This window comes from Aotus nancymaae, unplaced genomic scaffold, assembly GCF_030222135.1.
Source record: "Aotus nancymaae isolate 86718 unplaced genomic scaffold, 86718_ANA_hifiasm-v0.15.2.pri h1tg000207l, whole genome shotgun sequence".
Taxonomy (NCBI): domain Eukaryota; kingdom Metazoa; phylum Chordata; class Mammalia; order Primates; family Aotidae; genus Aotus; species Aotus nancymaae.
In genome coordinates this window covers 622,950-636,633 of record NW_026988622.1, presented here as the reverse complement: position 1 = coordinate 636,633, position 13,684 = coordinate 622,950, and positions in this window count along the sequence as shown.

Below are 13,684 nucleotides of genomic sequence, written 5' to 3'. Positions count from 1 at the left end.
ACTTCCAGAGTTAAACCCGTGTGTGGATTCAGCAGTCTGCAGACACTTTCTGTGCAGAGTCTGAAAACAGGCGTTTTCAGCCCAATGCCGGCATATGGAAGAAACAGCAGTAAGCACAGGGAAATATCTGCTTCTAAATGCAAAACGCAGCTACCTAGCAGAACGGTTGTCAATGTGTGCACTCAAATTCCAGAGTTAAACCCGTGTGTGAATTCAGCAGTCTGCAGACACTTTCCATGCAGAGTCTCAAAACAGGCGTTTTCAGCCCCATACCGGCATATGGAAGAAACAGCAGTAAGCACAGGGAAATATCTGCTTCTAAATCCAAAACGCAGCTACCTAACAGAACGGTTGTCAATGTGTGCACTCAACTTACAGAGTTAAACCCGAATGTGAATTCAGCGGTCTGCAGACGCTTTCTCTGCAGAGTCTGAAAACAGGCGTTTTCAGCCCCATAACGGCATATGGATGAAACAGCAGTAAGCACAGGGAAACACCTGCTTCTAAATCCAAAACCTAGCTACCTAACAGAACGGTTGTCGATGTGTGCACTCAACTTCCAGAGTTAAACCCGTGTGTGGATTCAGCAGTCTGCAGACACTTTCTGTGCAGAGTCTCAAAATATGCGTTTTCAGCCCCATACCGACATATGGAAGAAACAGCAGTAAGCACAGAGAAATATCTGTTTCTAAATCCAAAACGCAGCTACCTAACTGAACGGTTGTCAATGTGTGCACTCAACTTCCAGAGTTAAACCCGTGTGTGGATTAAGCAGTCTGCAGACACTTTCTGTGCAGGGTCTCAAAACAGGCGTTTTCAGCCCAATACCGGCATATGGAAGAAACAGCAGTAAGCACAGGGAAATATCTGCTTCTAAATCCAAAACCCAGCTACCTAACAGAACGGTTGTCAATGTGTGCACTCAACTTCCAGAGTTAAACCCGTGTGTGGATTAAGCAGTCTGCAGACAGTTTCTGTGCAGAATCTCAAAACAGGCGTTTTCAGGGCAATACCGGCATATGGAAGAAACAGCAGTAAGCACAGGGAAATATTTGCTTCTCAATCCAAAATGCAGCTGCCTAACAGAACGGTTGTCAATGTGTGCACTCAACTTCCAGAGTTAAACCCGTGTGTGGATTCAGTAGTCTGCAGACACATTACGTGCAGAGTCTCAAAACAGGCGTTTTCAGACCCATACCGGCATATGGAAGAAACAGCAGTAAGCACAGGGAAATATCTGCTTCTAAATCCAAAACGCAGCTACTTAACAGAACGGTTGTCAATGTGTGCACTCAACTTCCAGAGTTAAACCCGTGTGTGGATTCAGCAGTCTGCAGACACTTTCTGTGCAGAGTCTCAAAACAGGCGTTTTCAGCCCAATACCGGCATATGGAAGAAACAGCAGTAAGCCCAGGGAAATATCTGCTTCTAAATCCAAAACGCAGATACCTAACAGAACGGTTGTCAATGTGTGCACTCAACTTCCAGAGTTAAACCCGTGTGTGGATTTCGCAGTCTGCAGACACTTTCTGTGCAGAGTCTCAAAACAGGCGTTTTCAGCCCAATACCGGCATATGGAAGAAACAGCAGTAAGCACAGGGAAATATCTGCTTCTAAATCCAAAACGCAGCTACCTAACAGAACGGTTGTCAATGTGTGCACACAACTTCCAGAGTTAAACCTGTGTGTGTATTCAGCAGTCTGCAAACCCTTTCTGTGCAGAGTCTCAAAACAGGTGTTTTCAGCCCCATACCGGAATAAGGAAGAAACAGCAGTAAGCACAGGGCAATATCTGCTTCTAAATCCAAAACGCAGCTACCTAACAGAACGGTTGTCAATGTGTGCATTCAACTTCCCGGGTTAAACCCGTGTGTGAATTCAGCAGTCTGCAGACACTTTCCGTGCAGAGTCTCAAAACAGGTGTTTTCAGCCCCATACCGGCATATGGAAGAAACAGCTGGAAGCACCGGGAAATATCTGCTTCTAAATCCAAAACCCAGCTACCTAACGGAACGGTTGTCAATGTGTGCACTCAACTTCCAGACTTATACCCGTGTGTGGATTCAGCAGTCTGCAGACACTCTCTGTGCAGAATCTCAAAACAGGCGTTTTCAGCCCAATACCGGCATATGGAAGAAACAACACTAAGCACAGGGAAATATCTGCTTCTAAATCCAAAATGCAGCTGCCTAACAGAACGGTTGTCAATGTGTGCACTCAACTTCCACAGTTAAACCCATGTGTTTATTCAGCAGTCTGTAGAGACTTTCTGTGCAGAGTCTCAAAACAGGCGTTTTCATCCCCATACCGGCATATGGAAGAAACAGCAGTAAGCAAAGGGAAATATCTGCTTATAAATCCAAAACGCAGCTACCTAACAGAACGGTTGTCAATGTGTGCACTCAACTTCCAGAGTTAAACCCGGGTGTGGATTCAACAGTCTGCAGACACCTTCTGTGCAGAGACTCAAAACAGATGTTTTCAGCCCAATACCGGCATATGGAAGAAACAGCAGTAAGCACAGGGAAATATCTGCTTCAAAATCCAAAACGCAGCTACCTTACAGAACGGTTGTCAATGTGTGCACTCAACTTCCAGATGTAAACCCGTGGGTGGATTCAGCAGTCTGCAGACACATTCTGTGCAGAGTCTCAAAACAGGCGTTTTCAGCCCAATACCGGCATATGGAAGAAACAGCAGTAAGCACAGGGAAATATCTGCTTCTAAATCCAAAAAGCAGCTACCTAACAGAACGGTTGTCAGTGTGCGCACCCAACTTCCAGAGTTAAACGCGAATGTGAATTCCGCAGTCTGCAGACCCTTTCTGTACAGTGTCCCAAAACAGGCGTTTTCAGCCCCATAACGGCATATGGATGAAACAGCAGTAAGAACAGGAAAAACCTGCTTCTAAATCCAAAACCTAGCTACCTAACAGAACGGTTGTTGATGTGTGCACTCAACTTCCACAGTTAAACCCGTGTGTGGATTCAGCAGTCTGCAGACGCTTTCTGTGCAGAGTCTCAAAACAGGCGTTTTCAGCCCCATACCGACATATGGAAGAAACAGCAGTAAGCACAGAGAAATATCTGCTTCTAAATCCAAAACGCAGCTACCTAACTGAACGGTTGTCAATGTGTGCACTCAACTTCCAGAGTTAAACCCGTGTGTGGATTCAGCAGTCTGCAGACACTTTCTGTGCAGAGTCTCAAAACAGGCGTTTTCAGGCCAATACCGGCATATGGAAGAAACAGCAGTAAGCACAGGGAAATATCTACTTCTAAATCCAAAACCCAGATACCTAACAGAACGGTTGTCAATGTGTGCACTCAACTTCCAGAGTGAAACCCGTGTGTGGATTCAGCAGTCTGCAGACACTTTCTGTGCAGAATCTCAAAACAGGCGTTTTCAGGTCAATACCGGCATATGGAAGAAACAGCAGTAAGCACAGGGAAATATCTTCTTCTAAATCCAAAATTCAGCTGCCTAACAGAACGGTTGTCAATGTGTGCACTCAACTTGCAGAGTTAAACCCGTGTGTGGATTAAGCAGTCTGCAGACACTTTCTGTGCAGAATCTCAAAACAGGCGTTTTCAGGGCCAGACCGGCATATGGAAGAAACAGCAGTAAGCACCGGGAAATATCTGCTTCTAAATCCAAAATGCAGCTGCCTACCTGAACGGTTGTCAATGTATGCACTCAACTGCCATAGTTAAACCCGTGTGTGGATTCAGTAGTCTGCAGACACTTTCCGTGCAGAGTCTCAAAACAGGCGTTTTCAGCCCCGTACCGGCATATGGAAGAAACAGCAGTAAGCACAGGGAAATATTTGCTTCTAAATCCAAAACGCAGCTACTTAACAGAACGGTTGTCAATGTGTGCACTCAACTTCCAGAGTTAAACCCGTGTGTGGATTCAGCAGTCTGCAGACACTTTCTGTGCAGAGTCTCAAAACAGGCGTTTTCAGCCCAATACCGGCATATGGAAGAAACAGCAGTAAGCCCAGGGAAATATCTGCTTCTAAATCCAAAACGCAGCTACCTAACAGAACGGTTGTCAATGTGTGCACTCAACTTCCAGAGTTAAACCCGTGTGTGGATTCAGCAATCTGCAGACACTTTCTGTGCAGAGTCTCAAAACAGGCGTTTTCAGCCCAATACCGGCATATGGAAGAAACAGCAGTAAGCACAGGGAAATATCTGCTTCTAAATCCAAAACCCAGCTACCTAACAGAACGGTTGTCAATGTGTGCACTCAACTTCCAGAGTTAAACCCGTCTGTGGATTCAGCAGTCTGCAGACACTTTCTATGCAGAATCTCAAAACAGGCGTTTTCAGGCCAATACCGGCATATGGAAGAAACAGCAGTAAGCACAGGTAAATATCTGCTTCTAAATCCAAAACGCAGCTACCTAACAGAACGGTTGTCAATGTGTGCACTCAACTTGCAGAGTTAAACCCGTGTGTGGATTCAGCAGTCTGCAGACACTTTCTGTGCAGAGTCTCAAAACAGGCGTTTTCAGCCCAATGCCGGCATATGGAAGAAACAGCAGTAAGCACAGGGAAATATCTGCTTCTAAATCCAAAACGCAGCTACCTAACAGAACGGTTGTCAATGTGTGCACTCATCTTCCAGAGTTAAACCTGTGTGTGGACTCAGCAGTCTGCAGACAGTTTCCGTGCGGAGTCTCAAAACAGGCGTTTTCAGCCCCAAACCGTCATATGGAAGAAACAGCAGTAAACACAGGTAAGTATCTGCTTCTAAATCCAAAACACAGCTACCTAACAGAACGGTTGTCAATGTGTGCACTCAACTTCCAGAGTTAAACCTGTGTGTTCAGTCAGCAGTCTGCAGACACTTTCTCTGCAGAGTCTCAAAACAGGCGTTTTCAGCCCAATACCGGCATATGGAAGAAACAGCACTAAGCACAGGGAAATATCTGCTTCTAAATCCAAAACGTAGCTACCTAACGGAACGGTTGTCAATGTGTGCATTCAACTTCCAGACTTATACCCGTGTGTGGATTCAGCAGTCTGCAGACACTCTCTGTGCAGAGTCTCAAAACAGGCGTTTTCAGGCCAATACCGGCATATGGAAGAAACAGCTGTAAGCAAAGGGAAATATCTGCTTCTAAATCCAAAATGCAGCTGCCTAACAGAACGGTTGTCAATGTGTGCACTCAACTTCCACAGTTAAACCCATGTGTTTATTCAGCAGTCTGTAGAGACTTTCTGTGCAGAGTCTCAAAACAGGCGTTTTCATCCCCATACCGGCATATGGAAGAAACAGCAGTAAGCAAAGGGAAATATCTGCTTATAAATCCAAAACGCAGCTACCTAACAGAACGGTTGTCAATGTGTGCACTCAACTTCCAGAGTTAAACCCGTGTGTGGATTCAACAGTCTGCAGACACCTTCTGTGCAGAGACTCAAAACAGATGTTTTCAGCCCAATACCGGCATATGGAAGAAACAGCAGTAAGCACAGGGAAATATCTGCTTCAAAATCCAAAACGCAGCTACCTTACAGAACGGTTGTCAATGTGTGCACTCAACTTCCAGATGTAAACCCGTGGGTGGATTCAGCAGTCTGCAGACACATTCTGTGCAGAGTCTCAAAACAGGCGTTTTCAGCCCAATACCGGCATATGGAAGAAACAGCAGTAAGCACAGGGAAATATCTGCTTCTAAATCCAAAAAGCAGCTACCTAACAGAACGGTTGTCAGTGTGTGCACCCAACTTCCAGAGTTAAACGCGAATGTGAATTCCGCAGTCTGCAGACCCTTTCTGTACAGTGTCCCAAAACAGGCGTTTTCAGCCCCATAACGGCATATGGATGAAACAGCAGTAAGAACAGGAAAAACCTGCTTCTAAATCCAAAACCTAGCTACCTAACAGAACGGTTGTTGATGTGTGCACTCAACTTCCACAGTTAAACCCGTGTGTGGATTCAGCAGTCTGCAGACGCTTTCTGTGCAGAGTCTCAAAACAGGCGTTTTCAGCCCCATACCGACATATGGAAGAAACAGCAGTAAGCACAGAGAAATATCTGCTTCTAAATCCAAAACGCAGCTACCTAACTGAACGGTTGTCAATGTGTGCACTCAACTTCCAGAGTTAAACCCGTGTGTGGATTCAGCAGTCTGCAGACACTTTCTGTGCAGAGTCTCAAAACAGGCGTTTTCAGCCCAATACCGGCATATGGAAGAAACAGCAGTAAGCACAGGGAAATATCTGCTTCTAAATCCAAAACCCAGATACCTAACAGAAAGGTTGTCAATGTGTGCACTCAACTTCCAGAGTGAAACCCGTGTGTGGATTCAGTAGTCTGCAGACACTTTCTGTGCAGAATCTCAAAACAGGCGTTTTCAGGTCAATACCGGCATATGGAAGAAACAGCAGTAAGCACAGGGAAATATCTTCTTCTAAATCCAAAATACAGCTGCCTAACAGAACGGTTGTCAATGTGTGCACTCAACTTGCAGAGTTAAACCCGTGTGTGGATTAAGCAGTCTGCAGACACTTTCTGTGCAGAATCTCAAAACAGGCGTTTTCAGGGCCAGACCGGCATATGGAAGAAACAGCAGTAAGCACCGGGAAATATCTGCTTCTAAATCCAAAATGCAGCTGCCTAACTGAACGGTTGTCAATGTATGCACTCAACTGCCATAGTTAAACCCGTGTGTGGATTCAGTAGTCTGCAGACACTTTCCGTGCAGAGTCTCAAAACAGGCGTTTTCAGCCCCGTACCGGCATATGGAAGAAACAGCAGTAAGCACAGGGAAATATCTGCTTCTAAATCCAAAACGCAGCTACTTAACAGAACGGTTGTCAATGTGTGCACTCAACTTCCAGAGTTAAACCCGTGTGTGGATTCAGCAGTCTGCAGACACTTTCTGTGCAGAATCTCAAAACAGGCGTTTTCAGCCCAATACCGGCATATGGAAGAAACAGCAGTAAGCCCAGGGAAATATCTGCTTCTAAATCCAAAACGCAGCTACCTAACAGAACGGTTGTCAATGTGTGCACTCAACTTCCAGAGTTAAACCCGTGTGTGGATTCAGCAATCTGCAGACACTTTCTGTGCAGAGTCTCAAAACAGGCGTTTTCAGCCCAATACCGGCATATGGAAGAAACAGCAGTAAGCACAGGGAAATATCTGCTTCTAAATCCAAAACGCAGCTACCTAACAGAACGGTTGTCTATGTGTGCACACAACCTCCAGAGTTAAACCCGTGTGTGGATTCAGCAGTCTGCAAACCCTTTCTGTGCAGAGTCTCAAAACAGGTGTTTTCAGCCCCATACCGGAATAAGGAAGAAGCAGCAGTAAGCACAGGCAAATATCTGCTTCTAAATCCAAAACGCAGCTACCTAACAGAACGGTTGTCAATGTGTGCACTCAACTTCCCAGGTTAAACCCGTGTGTGAATTCAGCAGTCTGCAGACACTTTCCGTGCAGAGTCTCAAAACAGGCGTTTTCAGCCCCATACCGGCATATGGAAGAAACAGCAGTAAGCACAGGGAAATATCTGCTTCTAAATCCAAAACGAAGCTACCTAACAGAACGGTTGTCAATGTGTGCACTCAACTTCCCGGGTTAAACCCGTGTGTGAATTCAGCAGTCTGCAGACCCTTTCCGTGCAGAGTCTCAAAACAGGCGTTTTCAGCCCCATACCGGCATATGGAAGAAACAGCAGTAAGCACAGGGAAATATCTGCTTCTAAATCCAAAACGCAGCTACCTTACAGAACGGTTGTCAATGTGTGCACTCAACTTCCAGATGTAAACCCGTGGGTGGATTCAGCAGTCTGCAGACACATTCTGTGCAGAGTCTCAAAACAGGCGTTTTCAGTCCAATACCGGCATACGGAAGAAACAGCAGTAAGCACAGGGAAATATCTGCTTCTAAATCCAAAACGCAGCTACCTAACAGAAAGGTTGTCAATGTGTGCACACAACTTACAGAGTTAATCCCGAATGTGAATTCAGCAGTCTGCAGACACTTTCTGTGCAGAGTCTCAGAACTGGCGTTTTCAGACCCATAACGGCATATGGATGAAACAGCAGAAAGCACAGGGAAACACCTGCTTCTAAATCCAAAACCTAGCTACCTAACAGAACGGTTATCGATGTGTGCACTCAACTTCCAGAGTTAATCCCGTGTGTGGATTCAGCAGTCTGCAGACACTTTCTGTGCAGAGTCTCAAAACAGGCGTTTTCAGCCCCATACCGGCATATGGAAGAAACAGCAGTAAGCACAGGGAAATATCTGCTTCTAAATCCAAAACCCAGCTACATAACTGAACGGTTGTCAATGTGTGAACTCAACTTCCAGAGTTATACCTGTGTGTGGATTCAGCAGTCTGCAGACACTTTCTGTGCAGAGTCTCAAAACAGGCGTTTTCAGCCCAATACCGGCATATGGAAGAAACAGCAGTAAGCACAGGGAAATATCTGCTTCTAAATCCAAAACCCAGGTACCTAACAGACCGGTTGTCAATGTGTGCACTCAACTTCCAGAGTTAAACCCGTCTGTGGATTCAGCAGTCTACAGACACTTTCTGTGCAGAATCTCAAAACAGGCGTTTTCAGGCCAATACCGGCATATGGAAGAAACAGCAGTAAGCACAGGTAAATATCTGCTTCTAAATCCAAAACGCAGCTACCTAACAGAACGGTTGTCAATGTGTGCACTCAACTTCCAGAGTTAAACCTGTGTGTGGATTCAGCAGTCTGCAGACACTTTCTGTGCAGAGTCTCAAAACAGGTGTTTTCAGCCCCATACCGGAATAAGGAAGAAACAGCAGTAAGCACAGGGAAATATCTGCTTCTAAATCCAAAACGCAGCTACCTAACAGAACGGTTGTCAATGTGTGCACTCAACTTCCCGGGTTAAACCCGTGTGTGAATTCAGCAGTCTGCAGACACATTCCGTGCAGAGTGTCAAAACAGGCGTTTTCAGGCCCATACCAGCATATGGAAGAAACAGCAGTAAGCACAGGGAAATATCTGCTTCTAAATCCAAAACGCAGCTACCTAACAGAACGGTTGTAAATGTGTGCACTCAACTTCCCGGGTTAAACCCGTGTGTGAATTCAGCAGTCTGCAGACACTTTCCGTGCAGAGTCTCAAAACAGGCGTTTTCAGCCCCATACCGGCATATGGAAGAAACAGCAGTAAGCACAGGGAATTATCTGCTTCTAAATCCAAAACGCAGCTACCTAACAGAACGGTTGTCAATGTGTGCACTCAACTTCCAGACTTATACCCGTGTGTGGATTCAGCATTCTGCAGACACTTTCTGTGCAGAATCTCAAAACAGGCGTTTTCAGGCCAATACCGGCATATGGAAGAAACAGCAGTAAGCACAGGGAAATATCTGCTTCTAAATCCAAAATGCAGCTGCCTAACAGAACGGTTGCCAATGTGTGCACTCAACTTGCAGAGTTAAACCCGTGTGTGGATTAAGCAGTCTGCAGACACTTTCTTTGCAGAATCTCAAAACAGGCGTTTTCAGGGCAATACCGGCATATGGAAGAAACAGCAGTAAGCACAGGAAAATATCTGCTTCTAAATCCAAAATGCAGCTGCCTAACAGAACGGTTGTCAAGGTGTGCACTCAACTTCCAGAGTTAAAACCGTGTGTGGATTCAGCAGTCTGCAGACACTTTCTGTGCAGAGTCTCAAAACAGGCGTTTTCAGCCCAATACTGGCATATGGAAGAAACAGCAGTAAGCACAGGGAAATATCTGCTTCTAAATCCAAAACCCAGCTACCTAACAAAACGGTTGTCAATGTGTGCACTCAACTTCCAGAGTTAAACCCGTGTGTGGATTCAGCAGTCTGCAGACACTTTCTGTGCAGAATCTCAAAACAGGCGTTTTCAGGCGAATACCGGCATATGGAAGAAACAGCAGTAAGCACAGGGAAATATCTGCTTCTAAATCCAAAATGCAGCTGCCTAACAGAACGGTTGTCAATGTGTGCACTCAACTAGCAGAGTTAAACCCGTGTGTGGATTAAGCAGTCTGCAGACACTTTCTGTGCAATATCTCAAAACAGGCGTTTTCAGGGCAATACCGGCATATGGAAGAAACAGCAGTAAGCACAGGGAAATATCTGCTTCTAAATCCAAAATGCAGCTGCCTAACTGAACGGTTGTCAATGTGTGCACTCAACTGCCAGAGTTAAACCCGTGTGTGGATTCAGTAGTCTGCAGACACTTTCCGTGCAGAGTCTCAAAACAGGCGTTTTCAGCCCCATACCGGCATATGGAAGAAACAGCAGTAAGCACAGGGAAATATCTGCTTCTAAATCCAAAACGCAGCTACTTAACAGAACGGTTGTCAATGTGTGCACTCAACTTCCAGAGTTAAACCCGTGTGTGGATTCAGCAGTCTTCAGACACTTATTGTGCAGAGTCTCAAAACAGGCGTTTTCAGCCCAATACCGGCATATGGAAGAAACAGCAGTAAGCCCAGGGAAATATCTGCTTCTAAATCCAAAACGCAGCTACCTAACAGAACGGTTGTCAATGTGTGCACTCAACTTCCAGAGTTAAACCCGTGTGTGTATTCAGCAGTCTGCAAACCCTTTCTGTGCGGGGTCTCAAAACAGGTGTTTTCAGCCCCATACCGGAATAAGGAAGAAACAGCAGTAAGCACAGGGAAATATCTGCTTCTAAATCCAAAACGCAGCTACCTAACAGAACGGTTGTCAATGTGTGCACTCAACTTCCCGGGTTAAACCCGTGTGTGAATTCAGCAGTCTGCAGACACTCTCCGTGCAGAGTCTCAAAACAGGCGTTTTCAGCCCCATACCGGCATATGGAAGAAACAGCAGTAAGCACAGGGAATTATCTGCTTCTAAATCCAAAACGCAGCTACCTAACAGAACGGTTGTCAATGTGTGCACACAACTTACAGAGTTAAACCCGAATGTGAATTCAGCAGTCTGCAGACGCTTTCTGTTCAGAATCTCAAAACAGGCGTTTTCAGACCCATAACGGCATATGGATGAAACAGCAGGAAGCAAAGGGAAACACCTGCTTCTAAATCCAAAACCTAGCTACCTAACAGAACGGCTGTCGATGTGTGCACTCAACTTCCAGAGTTAAACCCGTGTGTGAATTCAGCAGTCTGCAGACACTTTCTGTGCAGAGTCTCAAAACAGTCGTTTTCAGGCCCATACCGACATATGGAAAAAACAACAGTAAGCACAGAGAAATATCTGCTTCTAAATCCAAAACGCAGCTACCTAACTGAACGGTTGTCAATGTGTGCACTCAACTTCCAGAGTTAAACCCGTGTGTGGATTCAGCAGTCTGCAGACACTTTCTGTGCAGAGTCTCAAAACAGGCGTTTTCAGCCCAATACCGGCATATGGAAGAAACAGCAGAAAGCACAGGGAAATATCTGCTTCTAAATCCAAAATGCAGCCACCTAACAGAACGGTTGTCAATGTGTGCACACAACTTCCAGAGTTAAACCCGTGTGTGTATTCAGCAGTCTGCAAACCCTTTCTGTGCAGAGTCTCAAAACAGGTGTTTTCAGCCCCATACCGGAATAAGGAAGAAACAGCAGTAACCACAGGGAAATATCTGCTTCTAAATCCAAAACGCAGCCACCTAACAGAATGGTTGTCAATGTGTGCACTCAACATCCCGGGTTAAACCCGTGTGTGAATTCAGCAGTCTGCAGACACTTTCCGTGCAGAGTCTCAAAACAGGCGTTTTCAGCCCCATACCGGCATATGGAAGAAACAGCAGTAAGCACAGGGAAATATCTGCTTCTAATTCCAAAACGCAGCTACCTAACAGAACGGTTGTCAATGTGTGCACTCAACTTCCCGGGTTAAACCCTTGTGTGAATTCAGCAGTCTGCAGACACTTTCCGTGCAGAGTCTCAAAACAGGCGTTTTCAGCCCCATACCGGCATATGGAAGAAACAGCAGTAAGCACAGGGAATTATCTGCTTCTAAATCCAAAACGCAGCTACCTAACAGAACGGTTGTCAATGTGTGCACTCAACTTCCAGACTTATACCCATGTGTGGATTCAGCATTCTGCAGACACTTTCTGTGCAGAATCTCAAAACAGGCGTTTTCAGGCCAATACCGGCATATGGAAGAAACAGCAGTAAGCACAGGGAAATATCTGCTTCTAAATCCAAAATGCAGCTGCCTAACAGAACGGTTGTCAATGTGTGCACTCAACTTGCAGAGTTAAACCCGTGTGTGGATTAAGCAGTCTGCAGACACTTTCTGTGCAGAATCTCAAAACAGGCGTTTTCAGGGCAATACCGGCATATGGAAGAAACAGCAGTAAGCACAGGAAAATATCTGCTTCTAAATCCAAAATGCAGCTGCCTAACAGAACGGTTGTCAAGGTGTGCACTCAACTTCCAGAGTTAAAACCGTGTGTGGATTCAGCAGTCTGCAGACACTTTCTGTGCAGAGTCTCAAAACAGGCGTTTTCAGCCCAATACCGGCATATGGAAGAAACAGCAGTAAGCACAGGGAAATATCTGCTTCTAAATCCAAAACCCAGCTACCTAACAAAACGGTTGTCAATGTGTGCACTCAACTTCCAGAGTTAAACCCGTGTGTGGATTCAGCAGTCTGCAGACACTTTCTGTGCAGAATCTCAAAACAGGCGTTTTCAGGCCAATACCGGCATATGGAAGAAACAGCAGTAAGCACAGGGAAATATCTGCTTCTAAATCCAAAATGCAGCTGCCTAACAGAACGGTTGTCAATGTGTGCACTCAACTTGCAGAGTTAAACCCGTGTGTGGATTAAGCAGTCTGCAGACACTTTCTGTGCAGAATCTCAAAACAGGCGTTTTCAGGGCAATACCGGCATATGGAAGAAACAGCAGTAAGCACAGGGAAATATCTGCTTCTAAATCCAAAATGCAGCTGCCTAACTGAACGGTTGTCAATGTGTGCACTCAACTGACAGAGTTAAACCCGTGTGTGGATTCAGTAGTCTGCAGACACTTTCCGTGCAGAGTCTCAAAACAGGCGTTTTCAGCCCCATACCGGCATATAGAAGAAACAGCAGTAAGCACAGGGAAATATCTGCTTCTAAATCCAAAACGCAGCTACATAACAGAACGGTTGTCAATGTGTGCACTCAACTTCCAGAGTTAAACCCGTGTGTGGATTCAGCAGTCTGCAGACACTTTCTGTGCAGAGTCTCAAAACAGGCGTTTTCAGCCCAATACCGGCATATGGAAGAAACAGCAGTAAGCCCAGGGAAATATCTGCTTCTAAATCCAAAACGCAGCTACCTAACAGAACGGTTGTAAATGTGTGCACTCAACTTCCCGGGTTAAACCCGTGTGTGAATTCAGCAGTCTGCAGACACTTTCCGTGCAGAGTCTCAAAACAGGCGTTTTCAGCCCCATACCGGCATATGGAAGAAACAGCAGTAAGCACAGGGAATTATCTGCTTCTAAATCCAAAACGGAGCTACCTAACAGAACGGTTGTCAATGTGTGCACTCAACTTCCAGACTTATACCCGTGTGTGGATTCAGCATTCTGCAGACACTTTCTGTGCAGAATCTCAAAACAGGCGTTTTCAGGCCAATACCGGCATATGGAAGAAACAGCAGTAAGCACAGGGAAATATCTGCTTCTAAATCCAAAATGCAGCTGCCTAACAGAACGGTTGCCAATGTGTGCA